This window comes from Microtus ochrogaster, unplaced genomic scaffold (assembly GCF_000317375.1).
Source record: "Microtus ochrogaster isolate Prairie Vole_2 unplaced genomic scaffold, MicOch1.0 UNK95, whole genome shotgun sequence".
NCBI lineage: Eukaryota > Metazoa > Chordata > Mammalia > Rodentia > Cricetidae > Microtus > Microtus ochrogaster.
The window spans coordinates 499,210-508,886 of NW_004949193.1; positions in this window are offsets into that span (position 1 = coordinate 499,210).

Here is a 9,677-nt window from a genome sequence, read left to right on the forward strand (position 1 = left end):
TGTTTTGTGACTTACTCCTTTACAATATTGTTTGTTGGATAAGATATAGATGTATTAGCCATCTTAAGTCTGCACTATTTTTGGTAAAAAATCATTCCTAAATGCACATACCAACTACCATATCTGTTTATACCATTTTAATCACTGATGTGCTGCTTTCTGTCAAAAACCCGAGTTCAATCCCTAACATTCACATAGTGGAAGTAAAGAACTGACACACTCACATTGTTATCTGATCTCCATACATGCACAACAGTACTTGTAGACATGCATAGATTCACATGACATTGCATATTCAAACACAAACTGTAACTTAAAAATGATTGCAAAAGTTAGAGAATATAAACCTGCAGATTGTTTCATCAAAAAAGTATAATGTAAGACACTAATTTTAAGAAAGGAACACCAAATTCAAATTAACAATATGTGAAATGATTATCGATTATCACCATGAGAAAACCAGAAACTATCTCAGAAACCTTTTATAGCAGCCAGAGCACAAAACAAGTATAAACAAACTTTAGTATAAAAATTTAGAGTATTGTAAATACTCTTGGAAAGAATGTATCTAATTGACTTCTGTAAGTTGCTCAAGTGACATGATCTTGTCTGGCCTGAAGCTCAGCCACAATAGAAAGCACCTTATATTAAAACAAATGAAAATAAAGGCAGGGGTGGAGAATTACAAATGTCATTAATGATAGAGCAATCATACCAATTCAATACTTCAGAAGTAAGAGTGCTATTTTTATATTTTAAATATTTATTTTTACTTGTTTATGTCTGACTTAATTTATGTGTTCCAGTGTGTGCATATGGCTACTGAAAGCAGAAGTCATTGGATACCCAGTCTTGATTTAAAGGCAGTTGTAAGCAACTTGAACTAGGTGTTGGAACCAAATCTGGGTCATCTGGAGGAGTAATAAATGTTCCTGACCATTGAACTACCTCAATGTTATTTTCAGCCACCTCAATATTATTTTCAGGTATAGTCACCTGAGGGATTTGCCCAAATCAGATTGGCCTGGGTACAAGTCCATAGCACTGTGGGTGGAGCCATCTTTAGACATACAATCTTTGATTACATAAATATGTTATCTAAGTGTGAAGTAGCAAGGCACATTTATTCATAGGTTCTTTTTCAAATTCTTGCATGAGCTACAGTCTGACATCCACAGTTGTGGGCTGTAACCTGTGAATTTAAAAAAAATCCCTACCTTCCTCAAGCTGCTTTCAGTCAAACTGTTACGTTACAGCAACAAAATAAAACTAGAAGAGTTATTAATGATTAAAAATAAGTTTTAATTATAGCCATGGATTCTGCACCTAATTTGAATAATTTAAGGGGAACCAATATGAAAAATATTTTAAGAAATGAAATTCTAATGTCATGCATTTAGTTTTGCATTTACAAGTAAAACTTATTTTGCAGTGGAATGCCATAATGAGTCTGTGGCTATAACCATCTAGTAAACCTTGACAATAATGTTACATTTTCTTTTTAAACCCAAACAGAATCTAACATGAGTTCTTAATGGGTTTATCTTGTTTTTGCAAATATTGTAGTTGCATATATGGCTTTTTAAAAATCCCAGTGGGTATTTGCTTTTTTTCTATTATGTTTATATATATTATAAAGTGTCTTTCTGCCCTTTTTTGTTGAAAATAGTTTTTTTACACAATATATTTTGGTTATGATTGCATAATCCCAACTCCTTTTTAATGCTACTCAACTCCACACCCACACATATCTTTTCCTGATATCTCCTGTGTAAAAACAAAAATACATCAAAGAAAATAAAAGCACTAATAAAATTAGATAAATTATAAACAAGCAAACAAACAAACAAATAACCTGAATGGGACAAAACAAACAAATGAAAAGAAAAACAAAAAGCTAAATCAAAAGCACAAGATACACATAGAAGTAAAGACACACACATTGGCAAACATATATTCCCTAAATTAGAAAATATAATATGTAAGCAAAATACTTATAGAGCAAGATAAAAAGAAAAAAAAAACATTGTTGAGACAAAGTGTTGTGAGACTCTATATACAAAACAATTTCAAAAATATTGACTTTGTTTTGTTTTGGCCATCTATGGCTTGGAATAATGTCTGTCCTTAGGAGTTTATATAACCAGTGAGATCCCATTAGAGAAAACCACTTTTTTCATTTACAAGCGGTTATTTTGAAGATGGAGGAATCTTTTGGTTAAGGATGGAGACTGATTTTTAATTTCACTGTCAATGCTGGGACCCTCATAATTTCCTAGTCTGTGCAGGCCCTACAAATGCTTTCAAAATCTCTGTGAGTTCATAGTTGCCTTTGCCCTTCTGTGGTTAAAATACGTCATTTCCTTGGTATTCTCCATCTTCTCTGGATTGAATCTTTCTATATCCACTTCCTCAGGGTTCTTTCAGGTTCCAGAGGATCAAATTGAAGGAGCTATCACAATTAGGAGTAAGTGTCACAATATTTTTCACTCTCTGTACACTGTCCAGATGAGGGTCTCTATTTCCATCTGATGCAGGAGGAAGTTTCCCCGCTAAAGGCCAGAGCAAGGAAGACACTGATCTATGATTATAGTAGAATACCATTAAGAGTCATTTTGTTGCTACATTCCTTTAGCAGAAAAGGAGTATTTAGTTTCCTGACCTAACTGTTTTCTGCTTCTTGTACACCAGAGCTGTGTCTACACTGGGTTCCTTCTCAAGGTGTAGACGTTAAATTCAATTAGGTATTAGTTTGTCACTTCTACAAGTTTTGTTTCACTTTGCACTATCTTTGAAGCATGACACCATTTTAAATCAAAGTGTTAATAGCTAGTATGGAGTTTATCTTTCACCTTGTATAGCATACAGAGTACTTTCCAGTATTGTGAACACTAGACAGTAATGATGGAGTCTCTGTGAAGGCACCAGCTTGAATTTGCCTGTTTAGTAACTTTCGTAGGTTTTTTTCAGCAACTGGTCCTTATCATCAGTTGTGGGGGGGTTGTGTATACACTTGGCAATAGATTGAGTTCTTTGTGGGTTCCCATGGGTCCTCTATGGCAAAAAAAAAAATTGTGTAAATTTATACCATTCCTAGAACAGAAATTTTTGTTTGGTGAAGAGAGAGGCACAATTGGGCCTTTGTCTCCTGATTGTTTGACAACTCTGTTTAGTTTACCTTAATATACATACATATTTTAGGAAACTTCTACTATATTACGTTTCCATGCAATCTCTCAAATATACCTTAATTTTAGTTCTCCGTCTCTGTTCTTCCCATTCAAACCATTATTCTGATCTGTTGATAATTTATCTGTGAGTTTTGTGATTTCATTTTTGTAAGAGTTTAGTAATCTTTCATTATGTAAATGTGCCACATTTTCTTCATCCAATTTTTTCATTTGACCAGCAATTATATACTAGCACCAATTTCTGGCTATTATGAATAAGAGCCATCTGCCTAATGTTAAAACACAATTTAATTATAAATTCTAAAAAAGTATATTCTTATTTAAAATGATGATTGTTCCTCTGAGAATTAAAGATACGTGTATCTGGATTGCATGTGGTTACGACAAAACACCATCTTTCAGTGTTCTATCAGCTCTTCTTTCTTAAAGTCCATACATACCTAAAGTATTCTACCTACACCTTAAATTCATTTGGGTAGATTAAAGAAAAAAAGTAATGGAAAGAGATGCCATTTCTAATTTCATTCACTGAGTTCCAATAATAATTCATACAATACAGTAGTTTGCTTACAAACCCATGAAAACTACTGCTGAGGAAGAAATACAAATGTTCTGCTTGATCAAGTTTTAATGAAGCTAGATTTATATATCGACAAGTGCATGGACAGAAGATATGGGAAGTGGAGAAGGCAGAATAGATATTGCAAGTGAATGCATTTTTGTGCACAGGACCTACAGGCTTTCTTGTCTGAAATGAGTGTTAGTCATGAATTTTAACATGCATGCAGTTCTCACAAAACTTTCAGTGAGCTTTTCTCATCATTTTTATTTTTCATTCCATCTTTCTCTTAGCATCTTTCTTAAGCTGATGAATTAAACTCTTGTTTTGATTTTCTGATTTAATGCTACCAATGTTTTTTCAGCAATAATAAAAGTGTTACATTCCATGAAATTGTCTGGTTTTTAAGATGTAGTGGAAAACAAGCATTTTTAGTTTTCATACATTGTCAAATGTGGCTGTCTTTGCTTTCTATAAAATGTGTAATTTATGGAAATGGTGACTTTCTCTAAATTACATTGACCAATGGTAGCTTGTCTTAAATTTAATATTTCTTAACCATTACAATAGGAACTCTTTAGATTTATGTTTAAAGATTTAAATTGAAAATATTATGCAAAATTGACAGAAAAAGCAAAAACAATTCATGTCTACAGGATTAGTTTTACAACCTCTTCATATACATGGACATGTGCATATTAATAAATGTATATATTTAAATGGTTTATGAGATAATGTAATAGTTATATTTAACTCAGAATCTCTAGAAAGATATGATGTCATACTGGCATCATTAGTTGTACTTAGAAAGTGAGCAAAAAAGCAATGTAATATTATGAATGATGTGTTTAATCATTTGCATTTTATGATTTTTTTTCTTGATAATCTAATTTCTTCTCCACAGTTCACTGAAGTTGCAAATGATAAGTGTAGTAGAAGGGCAGGCTGATGAAGACACAGAATATTGAAAAGGTTGAAGTAGTAAAGTTTCTTTCCCAGGATACATGAGACATTAAGATTTTGATATTTTTTATTTATAATGAGATTACATTGGGAAAAGAAAATGGCATAATGAAAAATCACTATTCTTTAATGCCTATTTCTCGAGTATTCTAAAGTAAAATATCTTTTTTTAATTTTAGTCTCATATTTTCAGTAACATTTTTATTACTTAAAAAAGTAATACTTTGTGTCATAAATAATATTCCTAGGTATTAAGAGTTATTGTTGCCTTTCTGTATCTATAGCCCAAGAATTCTGGCTATAGATTCTGTTTTGCTCCTATTTTTTTTATTTGTTTATCTATCTATCTATCTATCTATCTATCTATCTATCTATCTATCTATTTATTTATTTTTCCATTTAAAAATTTCGACTTCTTCCACTCCTCCCATTCCCCTCCCAATCCCCTACCTACATTCCTTTCTCCCCCTCTAGTTTTCAGAGAGGGCAGGGTACCCTGCCTTGTGGGGAGTTCAAGGTCCTCCCCACTCCATCCAGGCCTAGGAAGGTGTACATCCAAACAGACTAGGGTCCCAAAAAGTCAGTACATACAGTAGAAACAAGTTGCAGTGCCATTATCAATGGCCTTTCAGTCAGCCCCCATTGTGAGCCACTTTCAGAGAGTCCGGTTTGATCAAATGCTCGTTTAGTCCCAGTCCAGCTGGATTTGGTGAGGTCCCATTAGATCAGGCACATTGTCTCAGTGGGTGGACCAACCCCTCGTGTTCCTGACTTTCTTGTTCAACTTCTCCCTCCTTCTGCTCTTCAACTGGACCATGGGCTCTCAGTCCAGTACTCTGAAGTGGGTCTCTGTCTCTGTCTCCATCCATCGAAGATTCTATGATGATATTCGAGATATTCATCAGTGAGACTATGGGACAAGGCCAGTTCAGGCACCCTCTCCTCTGATGCCCAAGGACCTAGCTGGGGGACATCTCGTGGACACTTGGGATCCCCTCTATAGCCAAGTCTCTTGCCAACTCTGAAATGGCTCCCTTAATTAAGATATCTTCTTCCCTGCTTCTATATCCACCCTTCCTCCATCTCAACCCTCCCACTCCCCCAAACTCTCCCCAATCCTTCCCTTCTTCCTTCAAAATAAAATCAGTAGCCCTCCTATACACAAAGAAGCAGAGAGGGAAATCAGAGAAACTTCACCTTTCATGATAGTCACAAATAGGATAAAGTATCTGGGGTAACACTAACCAAGGAACTGAAAGATCTATTTGACAAGAACTTTAAGGCTTTGAAGAAAGTAATTGAAGAGGACACCAGAAAATGGAAGGATCTCCCATGCTCTTGGATTGGTAGCATCAACAGAGTAAAAATGACTATTGATTTTTTAAAAAATATCATGAAAAATATTATACTATGTATCCTCCTCCATATTATAACAGTTTTATTTCCAAAGTGATTCACAGAAAATAATAATATGCTAAGAGTAGAATGTCCTGTATTGTTTATAATATCCCATTCACATTTTAGATTTTTTTTGTTCTTAATTTGAAACACAAAATCTAGTAGGATGTTTAGCCTAAGTATTAACTCAGTTGACACTGAGCCAATGTCACAATTGTTTGTTTTTAACCTCAAGAGTGCTAGACTCTTTTGATTTAATTCAATATTAATAATATAAGGAAATTATATATACTTTTTAATATCGATATCATTATTGGTTATTGTTATAAGTAGTGTTATGTGACACTGTTCATAAACACATGACCAGATAACTACTCACCCAGTGAAGGAACTGATGACATATCATAGTAAATACATTATATCTAACTTGATTAACCAATGAGTTTTATTGGGGTTACTTATAGCAATTTACTTTTTCTAAGAGTGTCTGATAATATTCTTCTCTGTTTATATACACATAAAGAGGGAGAAGCTTAGTACATCTGATCAGATTTAAGGGGTTCCTGAAACTTTTGTGTTGTTTACTTCCTGACCTCAAGGAACTTCTGTGGAGGATGGAATATTTCACTTATGAACAGAGCACTTAGAATGCATGGAGTTATTTCAATTTTCTTGTATCTTTTGAGACTTAATTTGTAACTGAGTATGTGTTCAATTTTTAAAAATATTTCACGAGGTGTTGAGAAGAAAGTATATTCTGATCTTTCTTTTTTTAGTGACATGTTCTATAGATGAATGTTTGGTTCATTTGAGTCATAATATCCATTAGCTCCAGTATTTATATATTTAGTTATTTTCTGGGTGATCTGTTCATCGATGAAAGTGGGGTATGAAAGTTTTCCATTTTCATTGTGTGATGGTCAATGTATAATTTAGGTTTTAGTATTGTTTCCTTTACAAATGTGGGTATTTTTGTATGTTGAGGCATAGATGATGAAAACTGAAACTTCATCTCAGTGCATTTTTCATTTAATGAGTATGAAGTATTCTTTCCCATCTTTTTATATTAACTTTGGTTTGAAACTGTTTTACTAGATATTAAAATATCTACACCAGCTTGCTTCTCCTTAGATTTTTTTTCCAACCCTGAGGTAATGTCTGTATTTGATGTTGGCTTGTTCTTATATGCAGTAGAAGGATGGTTGTTGTGTTTATATTCATTCTGCTAGTCTGTGTTTTGTTTTAATTGGAGAATTGAGTTAGATGATATTGAGAACTATCATTGACTAATGATTGTGGATTCCTGTTGCTCTATTTCAGTTGTTGATAGTAATGGTGTGCATGCATGTGTTTGGATGCACATGGGTGTGTGTTTTTCTTTTTTTTTAAAATTTATTTATTTATTAAGGATTTCTGCCTCCTCCCTGCCACCGCCTCCCATTTCCCTCCCCCTCCCCCCATCAAGTCCCCCTCCCTCATCTTCTTTGGGTTTAGATGGTATGAGATTATTTATTGTCTACGTGTTCTTCGTTGATATGAGATTATTTATTGTCTACGTGTTCTTCGGTATATTTAACCTCTTTGGGTTGAAGTTTTCCTTCTAGTACATTCCAGGGACACTGGATAGATATTGTTTAAATTTGATTTTATCATGGAATATCATGTTTTCTCCATCGATAGTAATTGAAAGTCTTGCTGGTATAATAGTCTGGGCTGGGATTAGTGATTTCTTAGATTCTGCAGCACATCTCTCTAGGCCCTTCTGACTTTTAGAGTATTCACTGAGAAATCAGATACAATTCTAATAGATCTTCCTTTATGTTATTTGGATTTTGTTTTCTTGCAGATTTTAATATTCTTCTTTTTGTTTTTTGTTTTTGTTGTTTAGTGCTTTGGTTATTAGGTGGCAAGGGATTTTTTTTTCTCTGATACAATTTATTTGGTGTTCTGTAAGCTTTTGTGCATTTATGTACAAATATATCTTTAGGTTAGGACAATTTTCTACTATAATATTTTAAAAATATTTTCTTGACATTGGTGCTGAAAATCATCTATTCTATTCCTATAAGTCTTATGTTTGAACTGTTTGTAGTGTTCCCAACTTTCTAGATGTTTTATGTCAGGATTGTTTTAGATTTAACATTTTTTGACAGGTGTATCTATTTGTTCTATTGTGTTTTAGTGCCTAAGATTCTCACTTCCTTTTCTTGTATTCTGTTGGTGATAATCTCATCTGTAGCTCCTGTTCATGTACCTAGATTTTTCATTTCCAGAATTATCTCAGGTTGTGCTTTCTTTGCTGTTTCTATCTTTATTTTCTGGTATTAAACATTTATTTATAACATAAATAACATAAATCATAAATCAATTATTCTTGGTTTTCTTGAAATTATTTAAGAAATTTATTCGAGATAATCATCAGTGTCATAGTGGGGCATGGACAGTTCAGGCATTCTTTCCTCTGCTGCCCAAGGACCTAGCTGGGGACATCCCTGTGGACACCTGGGATACCCTCTAGAGCCAAGTCTCTTGCCAACCCTAAAATGTCTCCCTTAATGTAGATATCTTCTTCCCTGCTCCTATATCCACCCTTCCTCCATCTCCACCCTCCCATTCCCCAAAGCTCTCCCTAGTCTTTCCCATCTCCATTCCCTCTCCTCCTCTCCCCTTCCCCTAACCCCACTTCCATCCCTACCCCCACCCCCATGCTTCCAACTTTTGCTTGGCAATCTTGTTTGCTTCCAATTTCCAGGAGGATCTATATATGTTTTTCTTTGGGTTCACCTTGTTATTTGACTTCTCTGTGCTTGGAAACTATAGGCTTAATGACCTTTGTTTATTGATAGAGTCCCCTCATGAGTGAGTACATACCATATTCATCTTTTTGAGTCTTGATTACCACACTCAGAATAGTGTTTTCTATCCATCCATTTGCATGCAAAATTCAAGATGTCATTGCTTTTATCTGCTGAGTAGTACTCTAATGTGAATATATTCCACACTTTCTTTATCCATTCTTCCATTGAGGGGCATCTAGGTTGTTTCCAGGTTCTGGCTATTACAAATAAAGCCAAATAATGCTGCTATGAATATATTGAACAAATTCTTTTGCAGTATGATTGGGCATCTCTTGGGTATATTCCCAAGAGTGGTATTGCTGGATCCTGAGGTAGGCTAATACCTAATTTCCTGAGAAACCCCCACACTGTAGAATCTTCATCCAGAGATGGATGGAGATAGAGACAGATACCAATATCAGAGCAAAGTACTGAGCTCCCAAGGTCCAGTTGAAGGGCAGAAGGAGGCAGAAGAAGAGCTAGGAAGTATGGACCTCAGGGATTGGTCCACCCACTGAGACAGTGTTTCTGTTCTAATGGGAGCTCATCAAATCCAGCTGTACCAGGTCTGAATAAGCATGTGTTGAAAGAGCTGTGGGCTGCATTCCTGTCACCCAGCTCCTGGCCGCCTGGCTATCTTATGCCCAAAAATAACAACACACAAATTGTATTCTTTTAAACACTGCTTGGCCCATTAGTTCTAGCCTCTTAATGGCTAATTCTCACAAT